The 9409-nt window shown below is 40.5% G+C and overlaps 1 long non-coding RNA gene across 1 annotated transcript; it reads right to left on the bottom strand.

Moving 5' to 3' along the window:
* Positions 1 to 5109: 5109 nt before the first annotated feature.
* Positions 5110 to 9192, bottom strand: LOC131220819 (uncharacterized). Its single transcript, XR_009158842.1, has 7 exons — positions 8984 to 9192; positions 8565 to 8741; positions 7678 to 7765; positions 7337 to 7445; positions 5791 to 5932; positions 5513 to 5654; positions 5110 to 5371 (listed from the first exon to the last, which is right to left on the bottom strand). It is a non-coding gene; the product is annotated as an uncharacterized LOC131220819 (long non-coding RNA).
* Between the last annotated feature and the right edge of the window lie 217 nt (positions 9193 to 9409).

The raw sequence follows: 9409 nt of genomic DNA, 5'->3' as shown, positions 1-9409 counted from the left end.
TTTTTCTTTTTATGATTGGCAATAAATATTTATCCTTATAAAGAAAAGAGAGTTACTCAGACAATATGAATAAAATAACGATGAGGGAGGTTGCAACTGATCTTATCCCCTTAAAAAAAGAAAATTAAAATTTTAAAATTTAAGGAATTGAAAAAATTTGAAGTTGTTACATCGTGACACGTCTTATGATAGCAACGTTTCGTACGCTTCGTGATGTCTTGGATTGTGAGGATCTTGTATTGATCTTTTCTACCTTTGCTCTGCCATATATTGGCTTATAATTAAGCGCGCGTCTAATCTTTATACTGGGTGTGGTGTAATGTATTTGAAATACAAGCTCTCAAGTGGGCCCTAAGCGGATATAGGAATGCAATGTTATATGGATCATCAATCATTATACGTGTATAAAAGAAAGAAACAAAGACCTTCCTATTAAACGGTATAAAAACGCCAACGGAATTCGCACAAGGAGGTAATGCGGAGGCTACTTGTCGCATACGGACCCATGTAGAGCACGCGTGCGGTATTTGAACCACTCATCCTCTTCCAGCCCCAAGTGAAGATTCTTCAGTACTGACCGAAACACATACATCATGGTGTGGCCTACAGAGCACCGACCACTAGCCATTGCCTAGTGGCAGGGGAGTAGCCAATCCGTTTCCGGTTAGATTACCCCAAGAGGAATGGAAGTGCTCCCTTTTTGTGGTGGCCCCACTTAACGAGCGGATGGGATCCATCACACGTGTACTAACTCTGGTGGGTGTACCAGAGTCTCCCTTTGCGGGCTGCACTTCGTGGGGTGAAAGATTTCAACGATGAAGCTATTTTCTTTTCTTGTCTTTCCAGTACTAGCGGTATTACACGCAATTAGCGAAGTTCCCAAAAGCTTCGAAGGCAGCTTCGCGGAAGGTTCCAATCCGAAGCTTCGTGGAATCGCCGTATTCCCGAAATCTCAATCCATGAAACATCTGTAGGCAGTTCATTGGACCGAATTCTTAGGAGATATTAGTGGACACACGTGCAATAAAGTTTCCGTATATAGTACATACGTGCAAGATCTAATCCACCCATCTTCATCTGACTTTTATTTTATTTTATTTTACTTTATGTTTTTACTAAAAATATAATCTGATCCAATCAGTTAAGTTTTTCAGAGCCGTACATTTGTTTCTCCTAACAAGTTGGTTAATCTGATTCTTGGGCTAGGCGTAAATAGAGTGGTGCGGTTCTGATGGATGGATAGGATCTTGGACCAATCACGCCATGCTGGCACGTGTAGCGTGTGCATAAGCTTTGATGCACGCGTGTGGATGCACCCACGATCTACAACCGGTTAACCGTCCAGCTATATAGGTTGACGCTCTGGGGCTAAAAATGAATCGTGTTGACCGAAACTTCCGTAAAACCTAACCATTAATGTGGTTGAGGAATCAGGAACGGTGGATTGAGACCGTCCATCTGCTCAGCCCTATAATAGGTGGGCGACAGGTGAATAATCTGCACACTCAAACAATCCCAGCCATCTGATCAGTGCCCTTAGTTCGGTTAAAGACAGAGGAAAAAAAAAGAGTAATTGACATCCGTTGGAAATATGGGGAAGCTACCGTTAGGGCTGTCTGGTAGGTGGTGCGTCAAGGAGTGCACGTGTTTTATACGGCGCCCATGAAAACACGTAAGCTCTTTGGGCCCATCATGTTGTATATGTGATATCCACTCCTTCCATCAGGTTCATTCCTTTATGCTAGGCTCTGAGGTAAAAAAAAATAAAAATCATCCATATCAACAATTCAGTGGACCACCCCACAGGAAAGAGCATTGATAGGAGAAAGTGTGAATATAAGGGTTATGATCTGATGGACGAGTGGATTTCACATGGACAAAATGGTGGGCCCAAAGAGCTTGGATGTGTAAAACAGGTGTCATAGACGTACGGTTTGGATCGGCATGTGGTTTGATCGGAGATTGATGGTGATGGAAAACCGTCCCCTTGCTGAATGTACCATGAAACTCGGAAGACAGGGAGTAGGTATTCTCCAGCAGGATACCGACTCAGACTCGTGGGGTCATGTTGACACGTGTACTGTAACCATCCGTCTAATCAGTTGTTCGTGGGATGGGCTGAGTGCGAAAACTAGGGGTGTACATCGAGTCAAACCGAGTCGAACTAGCCTTAACTCGACTTGGCTTGGCCACTAGCCGACCTCAACTCGAACTCGGCTGGGCTCTATCCTCGAGCCTGACTGGCCAGTTCGAGCCGAGTTCGCCATTGCAGCATTTTCACAAACACTTGGACTGTACCTTCAAAATCTCACTGTATTTGAGACAGTAGCAATGGTTTTACAAGTATTTTATCAAACACCTTCTAAGCAATATAAAAATCAAGAAAAAAAAGGGTGTTGGTTTCATATACATACCTTCCTTGCCACCAGCCACACTTCTTTGAGTCATTTCATCAAACACTTGGTGAGTAACATCAATATCAAAGTAACCGAGTCACCAAACTGATTCAATCCGAGTTCGATTCGAGTTGGGTTCGATCCGAGTCGAGTCGAGCTGGGGCCAGCTCGAACTCATTTTCGAGCTCAAAAAATCAGCTCGACTCGGCTCAAACTCAGCTTCGAACCAAGTCGAATCGAGCTTTTTTGAGTCGAGTCAAATTGAGCTTTTTCGAGTCGTGTCGAGCGAGCTAACCAAACTAGCTCGGTTCGTGTACACCTCTACGGAAAACGGCAGGTTCAGACATATTTGAATTCGGTAGTAACCCTCCAGCACCAGCCGGTAACAGTACTTGCTGGAAAAGCTATGTGGGCCCATTATAATGTATGTATTTTATATCCATGTCGTCCGTCTATCTTCCCAGTTCATTTTAGGGCATAATCATTAAAAACAAGGTAGATTCAAATCTCATGTGGACCACACCACAGGAAACAGTGGTGATTGAAGACCAGCCATTAGAGACTTCTTAGGCCCCTCAGAAGTTTTGTATCAAGCTGATATTTGTTTTTGCAACAGGTTGAATGAAAAACATACATCACAGAGGTCCCTAGGGAGCTTTTAACGGTGGGGTTCATTCATCACTGAATCATTTATCATGGTCTACCTGAGATTCTACTAATTTTTTAAATAATACCATAATGTGCTTGTGAAATGGATGGTGGGTCCACAGACTTTTGATTATCTGTAGTAGGTTAAAGCTTTGAATATTGGTAGAAAGGTACTCTTTAGGGCCTGTTTGGTGGGGTGGATTGGAAGGGATTGAATGGTATTTGGGTGGATGGCCCGGATTTCAAGGTAATGATGGCTGCGTCAGTGGATTGGTGCAAGATCCATGGGATTGTTATATCCCAGGATTGCTACATCGAGTCTGTTTGGCACGCCCGACCAATCCCCGGATTAAACCTTCCCATCCCTTCCAATCCCTCAAACCAAACACGTCCCAAGCAAATTTGAATGGATTAGGGTGGATTGGATGGGATTTAAAGGTAATGATGGTGTTGTCAGTGGATTGTCTTAGGGCCTGTTTGGCCGGACCGATCCCACGGTATTAGAAGGGATGGGATCGCAATATCCCAGGATGTGCATGACGGGCCAAACAAACCCGGTGAACTTGTCCCGGGATATAAGCTATCCCATGGATCTTAAAACAATCCACTGAGGGCCTGTTTGGCCGGGCGAATCCCATGGGATTAGGAAGGATAGGATGGATTTTAAGGTAATGATGGTGGTGTCAGTGGATTGGTTTAAGATCCATGGGATTGCTATATCCCAGGACAAGTTCACTGGGTCTGTTTGGCACGCCCGGCATATCCCAGGATTTTACCTTCCAATCCATCCAACCAAGGGATGGGATCAATTTTAAGGTAATGATGGTGATGTCAGTGGATTGTTTTAAGATCCATGGGATTGCTTATATCCCGGGACAAGTTCCACCAGGTCTGTTTGGCTCGTCATGCATATCCTAGGATATTGCGATCCCATCCCTCCTAATACCATGGGATCAATCCGGCCAAACAGGCCCTTAGTGTAATGCACACCATACCTGATCATATGCTCATATGTATCATATGTATGCCTAACTATAAATGTGGATGTACTATCACATACACCAGCTTGTCCTGGGATATAGCAATCCCATGGATCTTAAACCAATCCACTGACGCCACCATTATTACCTTAAAATCCATCCCATCCCTCCTAATCCCATGGGATTTGCCTGACCAAACAAGCCCTTAAGATCCATGGGATTGCTATATCCTGGGATCAGATCACCCAGTCTATTTGGCACACCCGAACAATCCTGGGATTTAACTTCGAATCACTTCCAATACCATCTAATCCCTTCTAATCTGACCGGCCAAACGGGCCCTTATGCTATATCTAAGGAGGAAAGCTATGGATGACAGCACAAATGACGAGGGAAAAGGGCCGCGTTTAACATGAAAGAAAAGATAGAGTCAATGTCACTGCATCACGTGATAAGACAATTCCATAAGTGCACAACCGCCTTGTCAGCTTATTGGAAACCATCGCTTAAAATTATCAGAGTAGAATATGATTAATCTCTTGATTTGAAATTACTACTTGCCCTTTACTCTTTCTAGCACTACAAGAAAAGGGGGTTTTAGCCTCGGTTCAAAATTGTGGCTAAAAAGGTTAAAAACTGAGGCTAAAGCCTTTAGCCTCAGTTTTGCCTCAGTTATCCAAACCGAGGTTGAAACCCCTGTGGCTAAAGGCTTTAGCCTCAGTTTTAGCAACCAAGGCTAAAATGACTTTTATAGCCTCGGTTCTTCAATTGAGGCTAAAAACCTTTTTAGTTTCAATTTTCTCAAAATGGGGCTAAAACAAAATTTTTGCCTCCATTGTTTTCAACTGAGACTAAATCCAAATTTCGCCTCAATTGCCTCCAACTGAAGTTAAATCTATTTTTAACCTCGGTTCTCAACAACTGAGGCTAAAGTCTTTAGCCATGAGAATTTCAGCCTTGGTTATCAACAACCGAGGCTAAATTCAAGCCTCAATTACAAATTGAGGCTAAAAATGTTTTTTTTGTTTTAGCTTTTTAATATTTATTCAATCCACTCATGAAACAATCAATCATGAAAGTCACAATACCAACAAAGCAGTTAACAACAGTCTATTTAAAGTTTAACTCAATCAAACTATTACACAACATTAGGTTCCACAAATAATACAAAGTCATGGTCGCGCCCATCATCACCGGTGCCATCGTGCTTGGCGGACCCTGAGATAACACTGCCCGTCCATCTTCTGCTGCTTCCAAGCTAATGTCATCATTGCCTCTACTAGCATTCTCCATTCGAATTGTGCGTAGCAGGCCCTGCAACCTCAACAGGTAGCTCTGGCTTGCTAGCTGCAAGACATGAAATTAAACTCTCAAACAAGAAAGGAAATGCATATGGATGTATGTATGGATGCGTAGCAGGCCCTACAACCTAGCCCATTCATTTGTCAAGGCCTGAGCAAGACAACAAATGATTGACCAACCACTTACCTACAAGATGGGACTAATCCAATTTTGTATTAGTTTCAGTTTGGGGTTTCTTCATGATAAAAGGATTGAAGTTAGGTTTGAGATGATCAGAAAGCGATGCCCCCAAGAAAGCTGTGTCCTTAACCATTGCATTCGGTTTCACCTGCAAATTGATGTATTAGTCATAACAAGAAATAGAAAGTGTAGCTATATTAATAATGCAATTGAAAAAAGTAAAGAACTATTCAGAAAACAGATCTTGGTTAGTTCCATTTTGGCCTAGGTATGATTCACCATACCTTTCTCCCAAATTTCTTCTGCTCCTGAATAAAAGACTTTGCTGACCTAGTTGGAATGACCTTGTCAGCTGTGCTGTACAGAAACAACTAAGGGCAGGGAGGCTGGTCGCTTGAGAGGATGGAGATGATCTTCCTCAACCTCCTATTTACATCAGGCAAGTTCAGAAACTTGGAGAAGAACTTCTCTAAAATTGAAAAGAGCACCTTCTCAATCAACATGGGTTTGTTATTAGTATCGAGTTTAGGAGTTGGTAAATATTGAAAGATATTTACAAGCAAGACTATTATATACCTTCCATTTGGTGATTGATGAACACTGAGAAACTGAAATAGATGCCTACACTGAGGATAGGAAGGATTTTGATTATACGTGGCCCATGTTAGGATGCAAGTCATACTACACAAAGTAGACAATGCCTCATATGTCTTATGGCAATAGTAGGCACAGCAGTCTGTGAACTATTGCAAGTGTCCTAAATAAACAAATCAACATCAAAACCACACAACCATGGGATTTAAATGATTATGGAGGATCTTTTGTTCAGTTAGCAAAATACCTTGAAAAGCATATACGATGTTCCAGTTTCTATCTGTGATTTCAGAATTTCAAACCATAGGGTCTATACCTGAACAACTTTTTTTGCCTTGCCCTAAGTCCAACAAATACAAAGACAATTTGTAACATTTTCATTGAATGAAAGTACCAAAATTTTCAAACTTCAAGCTCCAGTCAAGCTTACCTCTCTTTCATATCTAGTGTACAGTTCTTCAAATTTCTCACCCCAACAATCAGATAAACTTGGAGCCTCATTTGGGCAAAACAATGACCACTCCCCATTGCTGTTCATCCTTTTCATGAAAAGGTCAGGAACCCAAAGGGCATAAAATAGATCCCTAGCTCTGTGTTCTTCCTGCAAGAATGTAGCAAAGCAAACATTGATAAGGCAGCTTAGACCACCACAATAACCCTCCCAACAGTTACAAAAAAGAAAACTCCAAAAAACATTCATTAAAGCCTAGAGCGGCATGTGTAAAAGAGAGGGCTCTAACACAGTAGACTATCCAACTATGCAGCCATACAGATCAACATAAATTAGGTAGACAAAAATGTAGAATAAGTATTTCAAAATGAATAAATATACTTCTTGTTGAAACACAAAATTAGGCATTCTAATGAAGCACTTTGAACTGATATATCCATGCTTGCGCCATACACATTACAGGTGTCATCCAAAGTCCAAAAAACAACCCAGTCCACATGCAATTTTAAGTGCTGAAGTATCAAGGGCCTGACACCTACAAATTGAGTTTTCACAACAAACATACAATAAATTCATTATATTTGACTAACTAAATCATACAAACATTCAGCTCAAAAAATGTCCATCAAAGTAAATGGATTACATAACCAATATATATATATATATATATATATATATATATATATATATATATATATATATATATATATATATATATATATATATATATATATATATATATATAATGCACTACAGAACAAAAGAAGAGATTTTGTAGTTCTTACCATTTGGGTAATCCTCTTATAGCACCAGTGCCCATGGACGACAAGTAGTCACTCTAGAAACCAAAACTGAGCAATAGAGAACTCAATAGGTGGTTGTTCTTGGCATCGCCTGTTTTTGAAACCATCATCAAGACAAGAACTTTAGTTACAGTTTTGCAAAAAGTAGGAGCAAGGAATTGCTTGTTTTTGAAAAATAAGAAGTTTAAAAGAATCAGGAATTGTGCTTTGTTTCCCATTTGTTATCAACAGCAATTTGGTTCTCATAGTTCAAACCATCAGACATTCCTAGATCTCCAAGTTCATCAGCAAACAAAGCATGAAGCAAAAAAAGCATGGCCCACCTTTTTCCAATCTGCAACCCTCATTTCAAGACAGCTCTTGGATTCTTTCGCATGTCAAACACATAAATACACATAAATACGACTTGACCTGAAAAAGAAAGGACCAACTATTCAATGATGGTGAAGTACAAAAAACAAAGGGATCACAAACCCATGATGGTGAACTACAAAAAACTCATAAAATGTAATAAAACATAAATATATATGTAAAAGATCACAAATAAATGAATCTTAGCAAAAAAGGCTTATATGACAGTCTCAAATGTATCTTCAGACATGTTTATAGAATGGAAGTTCCATGGAATGCCACTCAGGCTGGTCCCTTTTGCATTTAGAAAGAATTTGATGAAGTTATTGGGAAGATGTACCCTAGGCTTGCATGGATGCGTCATATGTCTTATGGCAAGGTGACTTCTCAGATGGAAAAACTTAAAGGAAAACAAACATACAGGCCAGAACCATAGTTATTGGAAACAACAACCAAAAAACAGAGTCAAAATAGTAAGCAAATGGAAGATTTCAATTTGCAGAGCAGCACAACAACTAGAAATTTGGCACAGCTCTAGGAAGAAAACTGGGGGAAAAAACAGCTGGGAAGACAGATAAATCTAAGATCTACAAGGTTAATTAAAAATAGATTACTCCTGTCATGTTATAGCTAGTTATCCACAACTGCTCCCAAATGCAAAATTATCTAAATTGAAGATGAATCACATCCATCTCCAATGAGGATCAGTTTCTACTAGCAGAGGGAAGTGGGATGCAGGAAGTGCATGCTCCTAAAAAACATAATACATAATAGATCTTTCTCTATTCTCCTAATCTGATCAAATTTGAGATCGAGAGAAAAGGAGCAGAAGGAGAGAAATGAAAAGAATTGAGCTTACCTTGAACTAATTTGGATCTGGATCTGAATGATAAGGAGGTCTTCTAGCAGCTCTCCTTCTTCCAATCGAGAGAGAGAGAGAGAGAGAGAGAGAGAGAGAGAGAGAGAATGGATTTGGATCTGGATCTGAATGATAAGGTCTTCTAGCAGCTCGAAAACATGTGAAAAGAATCAAAATCTGCAAACAAGGAAATCGCAAAGGTCTTCTTTATGGGAATTCGACAGAATTCCACAAAAAAAAATTTTAAAAAAATCTCTACATTCCTCTCTAAACCAGACGATCTAGGGTTCTCGATCGAGAAAAAACAGAAAAACAGCTAAGAAATTCCAAACAAATCAAGAAAAACAAAATTGAGAGCTAGAACATCCGTTCTTCGACGAGATTTAACGAGAAAATGTGGGAACAAGAGCAATACCGACCTGCACATCTGAGAAACGAGAATTTCGAATCTCCTTTCGCCATCAATCGATGAAATGGTTGGAACTAAAGAAAGAAATGGCGATTTCTGAGCAGAAATCGAGAGAAATGAGGGTTTTAGGAGACTTACTTGGACTCGCTGAGAGACCTTTTACCCGACAAGCCTCTAAGTGAGAGGAATGGTGGCTTGCTTTTGTAGTTGGGCTTTACTGGAAATAACGAAAATGCCACTATAACTTTAGAAGGTCGAAAGTACCCTTGCTACTTTCTCAGATTATCGGCACGTGTCTGGGGCGATGTTGGCCTCGGTTTTCAATAACCGAGGCAAAAAGGCCTGCCCGGGTGCAGATTCCCTACATCATTCCTTGTAGTAATAGCCCGTGAAGCAAAGAGCTCTGTAGGGCCCACCATGACATGGCATCTACTCC

Source organism: Magnolia sinica, chromosome 12 (assembly GCF_029962835.1).
Source record: "Magnolia sinica isolate HGM2019 chromosome 12, MsV1, whole genome shotgun sequence".
Lineage (NCBI taxonomy): Eukaryota > Viridiplantae > Streptophyta > Magnoliopsida > Magnoliales > Magnoliaceae > Magnolia > Magnolia sinica.
The sequence above is the reverse complement of the archived record's forward strand: the minus strand, read 5'-3'. Positions and strand labels throughout refer to the sequence as shown.